The sequence below is a fragment of the Dendrobium catenatum genome, unplaced genomic scaffold, assembly GCF_001605985.2.
Source record: "Dendrobium catenatum unplaced genomic scaffold, ASM160598v2 fragScaff_scaffold_1200, whole genome shotgun sequence".
NCBI lineage: Eukaryota > Viridiplantae > Streptophyta > Magnoliopsida > Asparagales > Orchidaceae > Dendrobium > Dendrobium catenatum.
The window spans coordinates 331,523-340,155 of NW_021319662.1; positions in this window are offsets into that span (position 1 = coordinate 331,523).

Below are 8,633 nucleotides of genomic sequence, written 5' to 3' on the forward strand. Positions count from 1 at the left end.
CTCTCGAAACGAAACGGAGGCGAAGGTAAGCTTCCAGCTTTCGGTTTCTTACCTCTATCTTTCTTCCCCCATCATTTTCTTCATGTTGGCTTGATTTTCTTCCCATTCTCGTCGGTGCTTCTCCGGCTTTGTCCCATTCCCATCGGTGCTTCTTCGACTTTGCAGCTATTTCGACATCGACGAGCCTCTCCAACTTCAACGAGCATCTCCGTCTTCGACAAACCACTCCGACTTCGGCGAGCATCTCCGACTTAGACGAACCTCTCTAACTTCGACGAACGTCTTCGACTTCAAAGAGCCTCCCCGACTTCGTCCCATTCCCGAGGTGCCTCTCCGACCTTGACGTTTAAAAGGTTAGTTACATTTAAGTGACTTTTTATGATATATACTACTCTATCTTACAATACTTTAGCGTCAATAAGACAATTTGTAGGGTGTTGAATCTGGAGTCAACTACATAGATGCTTCTAAAAATGCTATGAATTTTTTTTTTTTCATTCCATTTATATTATATTCATCTTTCCGTTTCTCATGCCTATGAATCCCAATATTGATATTTAATTCTGCAAAGTAAGATGGAATGGAGGAATTATGGGGGCACCATATGCTTGTTTATATTGTTGGTGTGACCTAGCCAGGATGCATAAAGTGCTAGCAAAACACAAAAAAGATTGAAAATCCCAATCAATTACCTAGACAAAACTGTGAGGCTTATTATAACTAAAGGATGGTGAAACATAAGAATTCAGCACTGCTCTAAGAAGATCGATGATCAAATATCGGTTACAGTGAAACATGACACCCATTTATGCAAATATAAAGATAAATATGTTATTATAAAACAAAAGCATGTGGAGACATGTATCATGGTGTATCAACTTGGTAGCTCTATATAGCAAAAGGTTTTGGCATTCCTGTGGATAAAATTTGCAACCTTCAATTACACTAGGCATAAACAAGCTAGTAACCAAGGTTTAAATTTGCACAATTGGGTATTGATGCATTTTATGTTCATGAGGTGAGACATAAGCCTCAAAATAAAATAAAAAATTTATGTAAAATGAAAAATAAAGCTTATAAGTGATTTTTTTTTGCATAATAACCAAATAATCTATATATATATATATATATTGAATTATGTCCCCTTTATAACTTGGAATGGTAACAAATTGATATATATATATATATATATATATATATGAATGAGACAAAAAATTGCATAAGACAAAAAGTGACAAGTGATAAATTACATGAAATAAAATTAAAATACTAACATCACAATGACAAAAAAACATAAAGTATAAGAATTATGGAAAAGTAACATATGATATCAAGTTCAATTCCAAGTTCTCTCTTTTCTAGTTCCCTGCTCATCCAAATTTAATTTCTAAAGAAAATAGTAATCGTATGACAACGATTCAAAAGTCATATGTGTTGTCATTACTGAGGACTTTATTTGAGTAGTCATAGTTTGTTCTGTCTCCTACCTCATCAATTATGAAGTCTAATGTCTCTCAATTTGCGTCTTCTTCATCTATTTTGGTCATCTTCCTCGTTCTTAAACATTTGTCATCAATATAAGAATAAGACTATAAGAGTAATACACCAAATAAAAGAAACTCAAGAAACAAATTCTTTTTATATAACTTTTTTTTTAATTCTTTCTATAGTTGGCTTATGGTGGATGCAAATACTTTATTTCTGTCACCATATCAAATCTTTATTTTGTAATTCAAGTGTTGTTACCTCCACTTCATCATTCATCATCTAATGCGATGTCCTTACAAAGCAAAGGGTTTTCGTCCTCCTTTGACCCTTTTTCTTCAAGTTTCTATCCTTGAGTCACTTGTTGTACATGATGAACACAAAGAAATTCATCCCTAAGGTTGTAAAACAATTTCTCCCTTCGTGTGCACTTAATTATATGTTCTTCAGTTGCATTCATATCCAGATGAAGAATATATTAATCCCAAAATCTTAACAGCAAAACGCCAAAGTTTTGGAATGTTGTCATCACATTGTATGCACCACTCAATTGAAATTTAAAGTAAATGAGTATGATAAGTAGATTGAATCATTTAAATATATAAATTTTTCTCTAACAAAAATAAAAAAATCAATCAAATTACCTGGAGATTGCTTTAAGCCTTATTCTTGAAAGATGACAATTGCATGTCAATAATTGCTTTCTCAGATGAATAAGCTATAAGTCTACCCATGCAAAGTTGAAATCCCAATTAATTTTAGGATTCATTGATTTATTTTTTCATATTAAAACTGAGAATTCAGAATAGCATGCTACATGTAAGTGACGATGAAGCTATAACTCTCACTTTTTGTCAATAATATTCCCAATTTTCCTATAGTTGTCCTCTGCTCCTATGTTGATGGTAATCAGCTCCTTTGTTTCATACATAGCATTATATATGAAACTTATTACAGGCTTATTCTCAACATCAAACATACTCAGAACTTGCACTAGTGATCTAATTGTTATAATCGTATAAACTACACTTTACCTGAATCTATCATTTCAAACAAACTTCCTAACTTCTTTTCCCTTAGGCTTTATTGTCCAAGCATAACTCAGCCGCTATGTTGAAGTGAATATAACCTCAAAAGACTACCTTACCTCCAACATGCTTTACAAATTCAAATAGATAGTGGTAAATCTTGTTATTGTAAGCATCAGTATTTGTTTCTTTGAAAATTTTCTCACTAGTGTCAAAATCCAAGAATGATTTATATATAAATTTACTAATATTTTTTTTTTCTTTTAAGTCAGTACATTCTTATGTTGTCGCAACTTCTCAAGTTTTTTAAGGATCACGTCTATGCAATGTAGCACAAGGAATCCAATATAAGTGATACATGTTATCTATAAGTTTTGTACCTACAACATATAAGCACTAGCATTATATGCCACCACTTGAACCACTAAGTGCTCCTCAATCCCATCAATAACACTATCAAGGAGCTCAAAAAGAAACAACTTCTACTTATCAGATGTTTCAATGGACTTCAAAAAAATTGTGCTATAAGAGTTATTGATCAATACATTTATCAAGCCTATATTATTTAAATATAATCATTCATCAGACATGATAATTACCCCTATCTAGCTCCAGTTCCTCTTGATTTTCTCAATGTCTTTCTCACTGTTTGCCAACTCCTTCAAAATCATGTCCTCAAACCATACATGAACAAAGGTTTTAGCCCTCGCCCATAAGCTCCAACTAGAATCATTTTATATTAAGCAGAGGAGGTTGCAACATTAACTAACATAGCATTCTCATAAAAAAATCTTCATGTATCTAAGATGTAAAGGGTCTATCTCTCTGTCTATCCTTACTGTGTCTATCATGTAGTGATCCATGGGACCCCTTATACTACTACAGGATATAGGTTACAATGAAGATGATGAGTCCCGACCACTATGCTCGCTTCTATAGTATGAGCCACCACCAACTCTGTCATCAAACTACTGTTGTGTCGGATGTTTTTACATTATTAACTTATTCATACATGCTTTGATCTCCTCCACCATTAAGCGCTTGGTGTCACATTTTTATGGGGTATGAATAGGTGCTCTTTCATACTAATTACACCACCATTCACCACTTTCTCATAATAATTGCATTTCAAGTAGCTATATGTCTTACCACCGCCACCCACATCAGCTTAACAATTATTTTTTCACGCCGAGTTCTTTCCTATGACCCGACGTGATTTTATCTATGCTTCTAATTATTCTCTACAAAATCCTACAATAACAAGTTGAGAACTAAAAAAAAATAAATTAAAATACATTAGGATTTCAATTCAATCAAAAAATTCGAAAGAAAAAGTAAATAAAATGGATAAATAAATTTTGGGGTTTAAAAAAGAAATCTTTTTATTATTAAATTTTTTGATAAAAAAATCATATTATAATGCATATGCCTCAGCCAAATCGAGGTGTACGCCTTAAAACACAAGCTTTAGGCATGCGCCTCGAAGCATTTTGCATCAAAATTATGCTAAGGCGTGTAGAAAGGAAATGCATTAAGGAGTTATTAGGTTACTAGTAAAATGAGTGTAGAACATTCTTTTTTTTGTTTAGTTTATCTTTTTTATGTTATGTTTGAAGCAAAAAAAAAAGTATAATGTTGAAGCATTTGATCTGCCACAAAAATATGGCCAAATTGGTCACATTTAATTTTCCTCAACATGCCACATGTGGCTTCATGTTTGCCAATCAATCACGAAATCTTCACTCCATTCACCTCCCTTAATGCCCCAATTCCAATAATCAGCTACGAAAAAGCAAGAACCTCACTATGCCCTCCATCTCTCAAATCATGATCAACTCTACTTCACAAATTAAGCATGTCATATACTCTACTGCCAATCCTCTAAAGGAATTCACTATTAGCAACATCGATCTCTTGAATCGATGCCATAAATTCAGTAGGAAGGTGAACGTGCAAATAGTGATTGGCTTTTGTGGTCAAAAGATTTGTGAGCTTTGTTATGCAGTTAATCTATATCGCAATCTACATCATTGTCGAGGCACTCAAGTAATAACGGTTCTAGGCTTGGTGCAAAGGTGCTTAGGCCTTGTGCAAAGGGCTTAGGAAAGAGGATAGCAAAGTAAGAGAGAAGTGGCAGTTGCTGGTTGGTCATGTGTTCAATCACATAATTTGTTTATTAACAATCCAAATTATGGCAAATTTAGAAGAAGACGATCTTGGCGTATTAGGGAGAAGCGAATTCCGAATAAATTTAAAAATCGCGAATACGCTTATAATAGTACAGCTATTGTAGACATGCGCTGAAATTAAAATCGCGGTATAAGAAGAATGCGCTTCGACTGATAGCGCATTATGCATGCGCGATAACATTAAGCGCATTCTTAAAGAATGCGCTAAAGATTCAGCGCATCTTAAGACCTGAACTTTCCACCTGTTAATAATTATCGCTTGCGTGATCCCCACCAGATCCGAAAAAATGCGGCAATTGCGGCCGACGATGGTATAAGATAGGCTTTAATGATAGGGCGTTTGGAGTTGAGCGATGGGAGTAATGTTTTTATTTTTTTTTTGGGAATGAGAGTTACATAGAATGCCTATAAAAACGGAGCTGTGGTGAAGAGGGAATGTGCATCTTTTCTCAGCGCTCTGCTCTCACTTCCTTAGCTTCTGAGAGAAAGGTAAATACAGTTTTCCTTAGTTTTTTTATTTTTCTTGAATATATTTTTATTTTAGTTTTTAAAACATTTATTTGTGATCTCCCAAAAAGTGAAATGTATGATTAATTTTTCTTGATGTATTTGCAACGAAGAACTCCTGTTTGCTAATTTTTGTAATTTGTTTGTTATTTATTTCTTAGGATGTTTAGTCTTTTTAGTAGTTGGTGTATATATTGGAAACAGTTTTTTTTTTTTCATCATGTATTTATTTGAAGTTATTTCTAATTTCATGCGTGACCGGAGTGCTTATTTATCATATTGCAAATCCATGTGATTGGTTCGCCAGAGTCTATTAATAATAATAATTTAAAAGTTTATGATAATTTATTTGAAGTATAATTAATTTTATAAAGTGCACTTATCCGTTAGATAATTACTTCAAATGAAGAACTAAAATGTTAGCTTGACCCTTTTATATATTTTGTATAATTTCCAATTTTAAGAAAGGATTAACTGATGTAATTTATTTTTGTGAATATCAAATTTTGGTTGAAATAATGTTTCCTGAGTAGCAACGTCATGTAAGAATGCCTATTTTTTTTTTTTTCTGAATAGCAAAATTCTGTAGAAATTGTTTATTTCTGAGTAGCAGAGATCTGTAGTAATAATTTTTTTCTTCCTGAATAGCAATGTTCTGAAGATTTTTTTTTTTGTAAAAAAAGTTTGCAATGTAGTTAAAAACTCTTCTGTAATCTCCAAAAATAAATTTCTTCACGTCTAGCATAAGAAAAAAAATTTAAAAATTAAAAATAAAAAATGAAGAGTAGATGAAAAAGATAAAATAAAATTTTAAAAAAAAGGAAAAAAACAGGCATGGTCAATCTAAGAGAACTTAAGAAGAACAGTTTTCCATTAGGGCAATATTTATGAATATAAATTTCTTTTCTGAATTTATATTATTGTTATTATAATTATATGATTAAATATAAATTTTCCCAACCTTGAAAAAACAAGTCGGATCCGCAAATGGTTGATCCATATTATTTATGGAGAGGAAGAAAACAATAAATTTTTTCCCTTAGCAAAATAGTTTATGTTATACAACAGTTTTACAAAAAAATTTTTAAATAAAAAGAGAATTTGATTGGTGGAAATATGAAGAAATCTCCTTTTTAATTCCAATTTTTATGGGAATATTTTTTGAGATCTGTATAAGTGAATAGAATCAGGTTATTTTTTGTTAGAGATTTAGGAAAGCATGAACTGAGTTGCGTAGTAGTTAGTTGTAACTTTGAATTTTTATTCAAATCCCCATATATAAATACTATTCGTTTTGGAGATTACATTCAACGCAGAGAGAGCGAGAGAAATATTCGACTTCCAACTAATTTGTATTAGATAAATTGTTTTCAAAGAAATAATTTGAATAATTATTAAAACAACAGAATTATAATGTATTCCCTAAAGTTTAGATCATTTTTTTATTTTTTATTTTCTTTAACATTAATGTTTAGTGAGTTATTTAATATTTCTTATTTTTAGAATTTAATAAAATTGATTGAAAAACACTCAAAATATTTTTTCAGTATTTTGAATTCTTTAGAAATTCAACTACGACCATTGGCTACAACCATTATTGTCCCTACCAATCCAAAGATGTTGCCACCTGCCCCACAGTAACCTTAGTTAATTGATTTGATTTTTTAAAATTAAATTTTTTATATTTAGTGTGAATATAAAATTTTAATTTATCTAATTCTTAGAAAAATGAAATTTAACTTTTGTTGTGCTTCTGAAAAATAAAACCAAGGAAGCAATTTGAATTTTAGGAATATTATTTTATTTCATTATTGAAAAAAAATGTTAAGTCAAATATACAATAAAAAAATGATATTTTGGAAAGCATACATGTAGAGAACTATTTTTAAAATGGGGTACTTTAGTTATTTGTTTGTGTAAGCAAGGAGTAGGACTTTAGCCTGAACAATGAAGGTCAACATATGAATCGAATAATTTAATTACGTTCATTTCTCAAAAAATGGGGTCAAAAGTGCATTATGATGCATTAAAACGTTTTTCACTTCGTGTATTATATGCACCATGATAAGTGAAGATGCTTAAAAAAATATGACATTCTAATAATTGACCCTCCTCTATCTTTAATTTAGGATAGAATGTCACGCTTGCTACTTTTTTTTGGTGGAGAGCTGCGTATCGGGGATGAGGTTCTGAGTTCACAGCCACATATATTGGTGGGCAAAATCGGTCAATCATTGTTGATTATGACATATCACTTACTATGCTAAAAGACAGAAAATTGGGTGCACTTAGGATAAATCCTACAACAAATACTGTCAGACTAACATGTCACCTTCGTAGTAATGGTGGCTACTATGCTACACAAGTCACTGATGATGAGGTTTGTGAGTTTATGTTATTGGAGGCTAGAATCGATCCTGTCATTGTGTACGTCGAGACCGAGCAAATAAATTTTGGTGATGTTGCTGGTCCGTCAACGGGGGTACAAACATAAGTATATTGAACTTTATTATGTTACTATTTTGTTTTTTAATTCTGTTTTAGCAAAATTGAAGCATAACTAAATATTTTCTTTTACCAGTCAAAACCTATGGTACGACAGAGAAGTAAATTCGTTAGATATGCAAAATAATTTTCAAGGCCAACTTAGTTTGTCGGAGCAACCTAATTTCATGCCAAAACCATTGCGTCCACATCGTAGTGTAACCGAACGTCCAATTATGGTTAGACAAAGTAATAGTACATTTGAAGAAAACCTTGTATCGTCGTCGTACATCCCTCAGTCAGAACAAACTAAAAATGTTTGGTTAGAAGGAGGTATCATGGATGATAATGACGTAGGTTCATACGAAATTATGGATAGTGGTAGTACTGATTCAGGATATGGATGTAGTGAACCATAAACAAATTTATATGGATCAATGAATAATAATACGAATGATGAAAATATTAGTGTTGAGCTCATTGAAGATCATGCAAGATGAAATGTAGCTGGAGTAGAATCGATGGAGGAAGACAACAACTACAAGGAAACAATTGAAATATCCGAACAATGGGATCGTAATGATCAGTGTGATCCTCCTGTCCCCAATATTGTCAGCTCAAACGAAGCAGGCATTCCTTCTGAAATTTATAAATGTCAAATATTTCATAACAAAGAAGATTTACAGGCTGCAATTAATGGTTGGTTCATTTCACAAAATGTTGAGTACATAAATTCGACTTCGAACAAAAGTCGTCTCACTATTTTATGTAGTCAATATAACAATGTGCATAGGGCTTGTTCTTGGCGTTTACATGCATCACGAAGTAAAAGACTTGGTGGCCTTTGGAAAGTCTCATTTGTGGGTCCTCCACATAGTTGCACTCAGCCTATTATGCTTGGTGGGCATCATAATTGCACCTCAAAATTTATATGTAGGCA